The sequence below is a fragment of the Crocuta crocuta genome, unplaced genomic scaffold, assembly GCF_008692635.1.
Source record: "Crocuta crocuta isolate KB4526 unplaced genomic scaffold, BGI_CrCroc_1.0 scaffold1023, whole genome shotgun sequence".
Classification (NCBI taxonomy): domain Eukaryota; kingdom Metazoa; phylum Chordata; class Mammalia; order Carnivora; family Hyaenidae; genus Crocuta; species Crocuta crocuta.
In genome coordinates this window covers 65,224-77,688 of record NW_027530533.1, presented here as the reverse complement: position 1 = coordinate 77,688, position 12,465 = coordinate 65,224, and the positions used below count along the sequence as shown (strand labels likewise).

Below are 12,465 nucleotides of genomic sequence, written 5' to 3'. Positions count from 1 at the left end.
ATGTCACTTCTTCCCTCTCACAGCTTCCATGATCTGTGCCCTCACTGTCCTCCTGTCACCGGGATAATGTGTCCCCTTTCCTCGGCCTCCACCAAGACACTGATTATTCAGCATCCCCCATGATCTTTATCTTCAAGTCTCTTCTCTATCGGGTTTTCCTTCCCCAACTAAAAACATGATCAAGCCCCCCTCATTAAAGTATAAAAACCATCAAACTCTTTCTTGATGCTAAATCCTTGCTATTTTTATCAATCACCATCCATTCTTTATAATCAAGTTCTTGACAGAGTTCATCTACATGCCCTTTCTATTTCCTCTTGTCCAAATCACTATTTAGCCTACTGCGTCTTGGATTCTATCCCTCCACTGAAATGGCTCTCATAGTGTTAATTATCTATTGCTGTGTAACAAATAACTTCAATATGTACCAGTTTATAACAACAAATATTTGCTTTCTTACAGGAACCAGGATTTTGAAAGTGGCTTACCTGGGTGGTGCTGGCTCAGGATTTCTCAAGCTTGCAAAAGCTTCCAGAAGAGCTACAATCAATCAGGGGTCAACTGAGACTGGAGGAGACATCCACATTCCTTCCCATGGTTGTTGGCAACCCTTGGTTCTTACTGGCTATTGTTCAGAGGCTTTAGTTCTCACCATGTGAGCCTTCTCCATGGGGGTTCTCACAACATGGAAGTTTGCTTCTCAAAGACCAAGAGACCAGAGAGACATGCACTTAAAATTTTTTTAAATGTTTTTTATTTATTTCTGAGAGAGAGAGATAGTGTGAGCAGGGGAGGGTCAGAAAGAGAGGGAGATAAAGAATCTGAGGCAGGCTCCAGGCTCTGAGCTAGCTGTCAGCACAGAGCCTGACGCGGGGCTTGAACCCATGAACCTGAGATCATGACCTGAGCTGAAGTTGGCCGCTTAACTGACTGAGCCACCCAGGTGCCCCATGAGAGACACACACTTAAGAAGGTGCCCCAGTCCTTTATAACCCAAGCTTAGAAGTGACATACCATCTCTTCCATCACATGCTATCTGTCACACAAACCACCCCTGGCATGATGTGAGAGGGACCATACAGGGTTGGGTCAGTGGGGTTGATCTATCAGTCTGTCCACCATGCTCACTAAGGTCACCACTGAGGACCTACTAATGGCCAAATTCAGCGGACACTTTCTTGTCCTTACCAAGTATTATGGGCTGCATGTTTGTGTCCCATCCCTCCCAATTCATGTGTTGAAGACTTAATGTCCACTGTGATGATTTTAAGAGGTGGGTCTTTTGTGAGGTGATCAGGTCATGAAGGTGGAGCCCTTATGATGGGATAAGAAGAGACCTGAGAGAACTTACTTCCTCTCTCCCTCTCCCTCTAGCACATGAAGACATAACCAGGAAGAGGGTCCTTACCAGGAACTGAATTGACTGACCTTAATCTTAGGACTTCCCAGTCTTCATAACTGTAAGAAATACATTTCTGTTGTTTAAAACCACCAGACTATGGTAGTTTTGTTACAGCAGCCCAAATGGACTAAGATACCAAGTAAAAGATTTGCTTTGGTGTAGCACTCCAGTCCACCTGACCCCTCCCTCTGTAGCCTCCTCTTTTCTCTAGGTGGTTGTGATTTCTCCCTTTTGGTTTTCCTCCTACTTCTTGATCTGCTAATTCTCAGTCTCCACTCTTCCCTTCAGTTTGCCTCGTAGGTATGGATTCACTCCTCAGGTGAATGCCCTTGTGCCCCTGATTGCCCTTTGCCCAAATTGGTGGCTCCAAGCTGAACTCATGTTCCCCTTTTCATACATTGTCTTCCTGTGGTCACCTTATCAGTGACTCTTCTTGGACCTCACCTGCTCCCCAACATCAGAGGTCTTAGCAATGTCAGAATGATTGACTTAATTGGAGTTTGCAAACTATGGAGCCCCAGGAATATTTTACTTGTTTAAACTAAGTTGTGTCTACAATAAATGAAAGAATTTTTTTAAAAACCCAGATCATCTACTTTTGAAACCTGAATTTTTATGTAACAACACAAAGTGGGAGCTGAGTGGAAGCTACTCCACTTATTCTAAGCATGTACTATCTATTTGGCTGTGAAGTTTACAATGGTCCTCACTGCTGCCTACTGACCTCTAAGAAGGCCCCTAGAATGTTTTGCTTTTACATTTTATTTTATTTTTTTATTACCTGCACAGACCTTGTAGTAAAGTGTGTTATAGATTTGTCTACAAACATCCTGGTGCTTCTTTATTAAAAAAAATGTTGCAGAATTATTCATTGCCTGTCCAAAAATATAGACACTAGTGCAATAGTATAGGAAATGCAGGCTTTACCTTGCTCTACCCCAACCTCTAAATAAAGGAAAGTGACATCAAATTTCCTATGAATGAAGACCGGTTCCTTTTAGTATCAGTGATAGCTCCTTTTTGCCCTTGCTGTTTTTATCATAAACATGGGAAATAAGCTGCCTGATTTGCTTTTGGGTATACAGCGTTTATGAAGGGAACTTAGAGCCTCTTTGGTCCAAGGACTATGGAAAGACTGACCTGAGCTCAATGATCAAAGTCACTTAAGTTTGCTCAGTGATTCTTGCTCTCTTGGCCAGACACATTTATTTCAGTTGGATGGATTCTTTCTGCTTAAATCTCTCCAGGTCATCAGTTCTGTTAGGAGATAGGTGTCACTTTTCTACACCACAGAATTATTCCAGTCGGGTGGAGTCAAGGCCCCTGGGGAAGCCGGGCAATCACCCACCTTTCATGCAGACTCAGCTTCTTCCTGAGTTGCCTCCAGGTAAGGGATGGAACCAGGCTTTGCAAAAACAGGGTTTGGTCACCTTAGCTCCACGTCACCAGGGTCCCAAGAGCATACACGTGAGCCTGAAAACATGCTTCTTTATAAATGAAACAGAAAACGATGTTTTTGAAAACTCTACACAAAAATGTACTATATTATGAAATCAGAGATGAATAACATATAGGGACGATTATAAACAAGGAAAACTGCTCTGAAATGATAGATGGTTTGTTCAATCCGTTTCAGTTCCTTGATAACATTTTGCAGGTGTAATCAGGGTTCTGCTCTGCTAAAGCTAGGCCACAAATTACCTTGTCTGCCAGCAGTTTGCTGGTTGGATTTACAACCATATTTTTCCACATATAAAGATCCCTAGGAATCTAATTTTTTCAGGGATTTTCATTTCCTTACAAAGTTTATGTACTGCTTCCCACTTTTATTTCATAAAATAGGGGGACACATTTTAAAACTAGGTTGTTTTAAAAGGTCTGTGTATAATATTCTTTTCTTTTTCACTATACTAAGCTATATTATATAAATAAAAACATGGTGTGAGCCAAATACATTCATATTTCAACACAATAGGGCTTCTCTGCAAGCCATGAAATTTAAGTATCCTATCGAATGAATTCAATTCCACATTGAATTCCCCTCTCTGAGCCACCATGTTTCTGAGATTTTATTACTTCTGGCAATAGAAGAAACTGGTCAGTCTTACAGTAATTCATTCTGGACACGGAGAGGAGTAAAACCCGGTCTCTTCAAGTCAATTGAAGCCAAATAATTAAGTTACTCCCATATGGTACAACTCACTGCTTTAACCTCAAAGTCTTCCGGCACATTATTAAAAATAGGGTTTGAGAGCGTCAAAACAATTTGGCCATTTGCTTCAGTTTCCATTTTATTTTGGAAGGATCTTCTTTGGCTGAGTAAGGACAAAGTTGACTCTTTATGCAAGAAGAAACTGGGATAAGAGAAGCAGAAAAAGCAGAAAGGGAAAGTAACTACATATTGGGGTAAGGGAGAGGGAAAGGAAACATTTATTGAGAACTGACTATAACCAGGCATTTTGTATATTTTATCCCATTTAATGTCACAAACCCCTGATAAGTAGGTATTGTGTCACATGATTTGAGACTTAGAGAGACTGGTGGGCTAACTCCCAAACCCATGTTCTTTCCATCACTACCTGGAGAATAAGAAAAAGTGAGAATAAACACGTTTGAAGGATTATGACCCAATCACTGCAGGGATTTGTTGGGAAATTTGTGCAAGCGATGTGTAGGGCTTGAGGAATTTGGGCTGAGGATGACAGACTGAGATGTTCTCATTTTAAAAGGCAGAGAATCAAATACAAGTTCCAGAGAGGTCTGGCAAAGTTCCTAAAGGCCTAGGCTTATGTCTTGATCATTTGGAGTGTTTCATGGTTCCTTGATTTAGCCTGGTGGTGGATTTAGCCTGGTGATTTAGTGAGTGACAGAGAAGGCAGTAAGTTTTATCCATGAGAAGCAGGAAGTGGACAGGTGCCAGACATGATCTGGCTTATGTGTTAAGAGAAAGACTGCCTGCTTTGTGGACAACAGACAATAAGGGCTTAGATATAGAACTAAGCCAACCAGCCAGTGGGTAGGGCGGGGGTCCAAGTAAGGTAGGGTGGTGGCAAGAACCAGAGTGTTAGGGTGGAGAGAGTGAGGAGTGGTTGGATTTATATCATCTTTTTTAAAAATAGAGCTTATATCTGGCTAATGGGTTGGATATAAGGTGTGAGGCAAAGATGCAAAGTCAAGGACAATGTCAAGGTGTTTATTTGGTCTGAGAAATTGAGTGAAACTATGATGGGAAAACATCAGTACAAATATCAGAAGCATTTTTGAAAAGCTAAAAAGAGAATTAACTCCAGTGTGGTATATAATAACTTTTATATATCTGTTAGTCATTTAAGGGATAATTTTAGAAAGATGGTTGTACAAGTCTGAAGATACTATTTAGGAGTAAGATATTAGGGCTGGTGGTCTACATAGAAATATATAGCATTTAAATTTTTTTTCATTTATTTTAGAGAGACAGAGCACAAGCAGGGGAGGTGCAGAGAAAGGCAGAGAGAGTCTTAAGCAGGCTCCACACTTGGTAAAGAGCTTGATGTGAGGCTTGATCCCACAACCCTGTGGTCATGACCTGAGCTGAAGTCACGAGTTGATGCTCAACCAACTGAGCCACCCGGGCACCCCAGAAATGTATAGAGTTTAAGTCCATGAAATTGGGTGAGATCACTATGGGAGTGAGCATGGAGAGAAGAGAGGAGATGTTCATGGATCTAGGGTCACTCTGGCCTTTGTATTAAGAATCACCACAAGACCATCTTGGAGCCATCCACAGCTTTCTCTTACAACCTGCATCCAATTTAGCAAATAAATCTCTCTTCTAACCACGTCCATAGCTATCATGACCCAGTCCCAGCTGCCATGAACACTTCCTTGATGGTGACAGTCCATTGTCTGACTTCGTTGTGGCAGCCTAGACCGACTAATACAGATGGTAGTGACTTCTTGCAGTGCCTGATCTCTGGGTAACAGTCCCTCTCTTCCCTCTCACCACTCCAAGAATCTAGTCCTTTTAATACTTTTAAATAGTATCTCCTGTATTAAATCCCTTTGTGCTGAAAGTACCTAAGGTGACCTCCGCTTTTCTGAGTAAATCCTGACCAATACAGTATTTGCTACCAAGGCTGATAATGGCACATTACTTTCAGAATGATAATGGCACATCAAACTGCATTCACTGATATAGGTGCAACAGCCAGAGATTTTGAAAGCTCTATGGGATCTTGAGCAGCTGGCATGGTTACTTTCAGTTCGCTTGTTTAGTTGACTGAAGTTGAACTCAGCAGTGGCCCAATTCAATGAAGCTGAGGTGCCATGGTTGTAGTGGAAAAGAAGGAATCCAAAGACTTATGGAGACAAGGGTTGGGATACATTTTTTTGGGTGTGATTCTCTCCCATTCCACTATGTCCCTAAGAGGACCCAACACACTGAAAAAAATGCACTGATGAGTGAAACACCAAATGTAATGCACTCTGCGCAGTCTGTCTCTTGCTAGCTGGGGGTGAAGGTAATAGAGGCCACCATTACAACGCACCTCTGAGTGGCTGAGACCAAGCAGCAGTGCTTAAGTGCTTGAGACAACATGGGCCCAGCTCCTGAAATGGTCAGTAGGAATAGAACAGCAATCTGAATGTGGTGACTCATTGTGGCTATTTGATCAGTGTTTTGGGGACTGGTAAATGGGCATCCAACTGAAGTGGTAAAGATAGTGAGACACATCTGATATCTGGACAGTAGGCCTTGAGCTTGTGTAGTCCCAGTAGCACTGTGTCCTCTCACCTGAACCCTCTCAAGCCAATTCATTGACTTGGAGCCTCTTGAATGAAGGAGAGACTGAGTCTTTCTGAAGAAGGAGCTGTGACACTACCACAGTCACATAGTGTAAACACTCCTCCACAAGGACCTGCATCCATGTATCAAGATGATGGTGAATTGAGGAAAGAGAAATAACAATGTCTTTAGGAATTGTAGTCAGCAAATCAAAATTCATGTTAATTCCTGGAGACCTGAAATGCACCCATGGTCTATGAGAGTTGGGGCTTATGGAAGCTGGGTGATAAATGGAGTATGGGTCTAAATCCATCTTACAGCAGGCCTACTAAGTCTGGATTTCCCATGGGTTGTTTCCCAAGTTCCTGAATGCATGATTGGAATAGACCAACTGGAACTGGCAACACCACCACGTTGGCTCCCTGACTTATAGCCTGAGGGCTATTAACGTAGGAAGATCCAAGCAGAAGCCACTGGGACTTCCTCTCCGTACCAATGCCTGGGTGAACTGCAGTAGTTAGCACTATCCCCAAAGACTTGAAAGACGCAGGGACAGTGATTCCTTCTACATCCTCACTTGTCTGTTGACCTGGCTGGAAGGCAGCAGGGTTTTGGAGAATGACTGTGCATTTTTGCAAACTTAATGGATGTGATTCCAATTGCAGCAGCAATATAGCTGGAGTGGGTGCCATGGGAGACTGAGCCACCTGCTCATAAAACTTATTTATGTTTCAGAACATTTTCTATTCAATTTGGCATGCTGCTGTGCATGTCCAGTGCTATAAACTGGGATTCAGATAATACCCAGCTCATAAGGAGCAATGGTGATTAAAGTGTCCCTTGGGCTCCATGGTCAGGCATTCAGTCTCAGTCAGGGCTCAATGATAAGTCAGAAGCTGTTTCTCAGAGGGTAGGAGACAATCAAAGAGGAGGACATGGCCTTGCTCCCAAACCTGAGGGGTCTGTATTGCTCCTGGGGCTTCCCAGAGAGTCCATATAGTATCCTTATCTGCTACAGAGCCTGTGAGCATCATGAGATCTGGGTTATAATGCCCAAGTGGCTGGGCAGCTTTCACTAATTGGACTAATTGCAGAGGATTTTCTTCCTCTTGGCCTACTTCAAATCTGGCAATCCTATGGGTTTGTCGTAAATGAGTCAGAGTAACTGACGCATTTCACTGTGGTATGTGTGTAGCAGGATCTTACATTTCAATTTGCCCAGGCCAGTCCCAGTTGGTTTTGAAGATAAAATTTCAGCTAACACTGAGTCCTTAATGTCTTTTTCCCCTGGACAGCCACTTTCACTCTTATATAGATCTCCACCATTTTATTCTCCTGGAAAAATACTTTGACTCTTTTTTCTTTCTAGTTTTTATTGAAAAATAATTGACATACATCATTGTAGAAATTTAAGGTATATGGCATGATGGTTTGATTTACATGAATAGTGGCTCCTCAAACCATGGAGGATGTGTTCAAGACTTCCAGTGGATGCCTGAAATTGGGGATAGTACTGAACCCCATATGTGCTATGTTGTTTTCTATACATATATGCCTATGATAGAGCTTAATTTACAAATTAGACAGGTAAGAGATTACCGTAGTATTATTGTAGAGTAATAACAATAAAATAATAACAAATAGAACAATTATAGTAATACTCTAAGAAAAATTAGGTGAATGTGGTCCCTTTCTCTATCTAAACAGCTTATTGTACTGTACTCGCTCTTCTTCTTGTGATGATGTGAGATGATAAAAAGCCTATGTGATGAGATGAAAGGAGATGAATGATGCAGGTATTGTGACACCAATTTAGGTTACTACTGACCTTCTCATGGTATGTCAGGAGGAGGATCATCTGCCTCTAGACCATGAGTAACTGAAACCACAGACAGCAAAGGTGCAGGTAAGGGGAGACTTTGTCCTGAGTATTTACTCTGCCATGTGCTGAGGACATAAATAAGTCATAGTCTCTCTTGTCCAAGAGGATAGCTCAGTGGAAGAATTAGACACACAGACAACTGCGGTATAGAACTACATATATAATGATGTAGGTGTGTACTAAGCTCAGTGACACAGAGGCAGAGGCAAGGCACAGGAAAAGTTTCACAGACAGGGGCTGATGGAGCTGAGCCGTGAGGTGCTCTTTGGAAGATAAGAGTGAAAACTGCAGATAAGAGGTGAATGCTGTATCGTGAAATGATTACCACAGTGGGTTCAGCTAACATCCATCTTCTCATATAGATACAATAAAAAGAAGAGAAAGGAAAAAAAGGAAAACAGGTTTTTCCTTGTGATGAGAACTCTCAGGATTTATTCTCTTAACAACTTTTCCTATATATCGCATGGCAGTGTCAGCTGTAGTCATCATGTCAGTACATCACATCCCGAGTGCTTGTTCGTCTTATGACTGGAAGTGTGTACCTTTTAACAACCTTCCCCCAATTCCTCCTCCCCTCACCCTCCACCTCTGGAAACCACAGGTCTACAGAAGTCTGATCTCTTTTCCCATAAGTTTGTTTTTTTGTTTTTGCTTTTGTCTTTTTATTCCACACATGAGAGATCATACTGTACCTGTCTTTCTCTATCAGACTTGTTTCACTTACCTCATCCACATTGTGACAAATGAAAGGATTTCCTCATTTTTTATTTCTGAATAATATTCTATCTATCTATCTATCTATCTATCTATCTATCTATCATCTATCTATCATCATCATCATCTCTCTATTTATCATCTATCTCACAACTTCTTCATTCATCCATCAGTGGACACTTACATTGTTTCTATGTCTTTGCTATTGCAAATAATGTTGCTATGAACATGGTGGGGGGTGTTCAGATATCTTTTCAAGTTAATGAAGTTACTGTTTTCACATCTTTGGATGTATTTCCAGATGTAGAATTGTTGGGTCATATGGTAGCTCTACTTTTTAATTTTTTGAACATCCTCTAAACTGTTTTCCATGATGGCTGTGCCAATTTATAATCCCAGCAAAAGTGCACAAGGATTCCCCTTTCTCCACATCTACACCAGTCCTTGTTACCTCTTGTCTTTTTGATGATGGCCATTCAAACAGGCATGAGGTGATATTTCATTGTGGTTTTAATTTGCACTTCCCTGATGACTAGTGATGTTGAGCATCTTTTCATGTACCTGTTGGCCTTTAGTTGTCTTTTGTTTGCCCATTTTAAAATTGGATTATTATTATTATTTTTCTTACTGAGTTGAAGAGTTCTTTACATATTTTGGGTTTAAACTCCTCATCACATGTATGATTTGCAAATATATTTTCCCATTCCATAGGTTATCTTTTCATGTTGTCAGTGGTTTCTTTTGCTGTGCAGAAGTTTTTAGTTCAATAAGTCTCTCTTGTTTCTTTTTGATTTTGTTGTTTGTGCTTTCATTGTCATATCCAAAAAATCCTTATCAAGATCCCTGTCAAGGAGCTTTATTCCTATGTTTTCTTCTAGGAGTTTCTCATGGCTTCAGGTCTTATATTTAAGTCTTCAATCCATTTTGACTTAACTATTGTGAGTAATATAAGAGAAGAGTCTAGTTTCATTCTTTTACACATGAATATTATGTAATTATATAATATAATTATCCCAGAACTATTCCTTGAAGAAACTTTTTCTCCATTGAGTATTCTTGGCTCCTTTGTTGAATATTAGTTGACTACATAGGCTTGGGTTTCTTTCTGGGCTCTCAATTCTCTTCCATTGACCTATTTGTCTATTTTTATGCCAGTACTATACTGTTTTGCTAACTATAGCTTTGTAGAATAGCTTGAAATCAGGAAATGTGATACCTCCTGAATTTTTCATTTCATCAAGAAATTAGGATTTTTAACCTGNGCGAAAGTCGGACGCTTAACCAACTAAGCCACCCAGGTGCCCCAGGAGTGTCTTTTTATACTTCTGTAGAAATGCCGTTGGAATCTTGATAGGGATTACATTGAATCTAGAGATGGCTTTGGTAATATTGGCATTTTAACAATATTGGTTCTTTTTTTAAGTTTAAAATTTTTTAAAATTTATTTTTGAGAGAGATAGAGATAGATAGAGAAAGCAGGGGAGGGGCAGGGAGAGGGATCAGAGAATCCCAAGTAGGCTCTACTCTGTGAGCCCAGAGCCAGAAGCGGGGCTCAAACCCATGAACCATGAGATCATGACCTGAAGCAAAACTAAGAGTCAGATGCTTAACCAACTGAGCCACTCAGGTATCCCTAACAATGTTGGTCCTTTTAATCCATGAACATGGAGCATCTTTCCATTTATTTGTACCTTCTTTGATTTCTTTAATCAATGTCTTATAATTTTCAGAGTATAAATCTTTCATCTTCTTAAATTTATTCCCGAGTATTTTATTATTTTTGATGCTTTTATAAATGAAGCTGATTTCTTTTTCAGAAATTATGTTTTTACTTATTTTTATACATTAATTTTGTATTCTGCAACTTTACTGAATTCATTGATTAGATCTAACAGCTTTTTGATGTCTTTAGGATTTTCTATGTAAAAAATAAATCATGTCATCTACAAATAGAGACAATTTACTTCTTTTTATTACTTTTTCATTCACAAATACTCCAGCTATACATTTAGTACTGTGTTGAATAGGAGTGATGAGAGTGGGTACCTTCCTGATCTTAGAGAAAAAGTTTTCAACCTTTAACCATGGAGTATGATGTTAAATATGGGCTTATCATATATGGCCTTTATTATGTTGAGATATGTTTGATTTATGCCTAATTTGTTAAGAACGTTTATCATTACTGGATGTTGACTTTCGACTTTGACTCATTTATAGAGTTACAATATATTACTCCCTTGGACAAATGCTGTGAACACTTATAGATCTTTAATATTTACTGGGGATATATGTCCTCTTTTGCATGTATGCTATCAGCCCCCATTTCAAATAGCATGTTTAGAAAGTATCTAATTTTATGAAAGCAAAATCTAATCCCACCATCGTGCTGAGTATCATGAGATCCGATCTCCCCTTCCAGGGCCTCTTCCCTTGATGACATCAAGGAAATTCTCAGAGGATTTTGGATTATATTTATAAAGGAAAGAAACACTGATGTGTTCAGTGTGTGGTAGTCAATGCCTTAAGCTAATAAACACTCAACCATCTGCCTTTCTGCAGAGAAGGTTTTGCAAATAAGAGTCTTTTTTTTGTTTTGTTTTTTAATTTCAAGCCTAGGGTTTTATATTTCCGCATCAGTCTCCACTTGCCATTTCTATGCAGATGCTTTTCCAGACTTAGAGTATGGAAAGTCTTGATTAAAGAATTAAATGTAAGCATCCAACTTACCAGCATTTTTATTAAGGCCACACAATGGCAGCATACACAGGATCCCCCTCTATAGTCATTTTCCCTATAGATAGAATGAAGGATATAGATATGGATGCCAGACAAAAGTTACAATGAAAGGAGAGAAGGCAGCTGGGAGAGGTGGGGATTTGTAAGAAGGGAAAGTGACAGAGAAAGGGTAGGGAAAAAGAGCTACTGAGACTAAACCATCCTGATCATTTTCCACCTACAGAGTCAGGCATTCAAGAGGAAAATGATTTGCTTGAAAGGTAACACACCACCTACATCAGGCAGGAAAGGAGACTCAGACTAGGTGATGTGGGCCTGTTCTACTTGCTGTCCTACCATGGGAAAGTGATTGTCCCATCAGTGTGAAACCTCACCTTGCCAGCTCTTGTTCTCACTTCTCCTCATGGACCAGTGGCCTCCTGAGAAGCACATGCTTGACCTCTGCTGATATCTTACCTATCCATTCAGTTACTCTGTGTTTTTTTCTCTGTCTTCCTCTCCTCCTCTGGTTCCACTCAGGGCTGTGTGGAAAAGCATATCCAAGTCTTCTGACATCTTCTGAGCTGTTTCTCTCCATCTCTGCCACCCCCAGAATTCTGGTGGCCAAAGCTGATTTGTATTCTTCCTATTAACCAAAGCTAGCACCGCACAGAACCATAGTAGTGCCAGGGGCCAAAAGAAAACTGTGTACCCCTATACACATGTTTTTACCCATCTTTAAGTGTTATTTCTAGAACATTAAGAAGTTGAAGGAACATTGAATATTTGATAAGCAAGTACATTAAAACACATTATTTTACGTTTAAATATTTTATTTATATCCCCTGAAAGACTTTATTATCGTTTTACTTTCTTGTCTTTGATGGAAGGAAAGTCATCAATAATCTCTCCAAAAACTACTTCTGGAAAAAACTACCCATCAAAACTATGCCTCAGCATGACACTATTGGATCCTGTCTTTATTTAAAA

The 12,465-nt window shown here is 40.1% G+C and overlaps 1 long non-coding RNA gene across 2 annotated transcripts in view; it reads left to right on the top strand.

Annotated features, from left to right (window-relative positions):
• Positions 1-465: 465 nt before the first annotated feature.
• LOC144234307 (uncharacterized) overlaps positions 466-12,465 on the top strand; it is a 38,099-nt gene continuing 26,099 nt past the window's right edge. Inside the window, exons 1-3 of one of the 2 annotated variants that reach the window (XR_013335920.1) lie at positions 466-597; positions 1,375-1,460; positions 2,650-2,789. This is a non-coding gene — a long non-coding RNA (uncharacterized LOC144234307). Of the gene's footprint in view, positions 1,461-2,649; positions 2,790-12,465 lie in introns of both variants that reach the window. The other variant, XR_013335919.1, reaches the window with a different exon arrangement.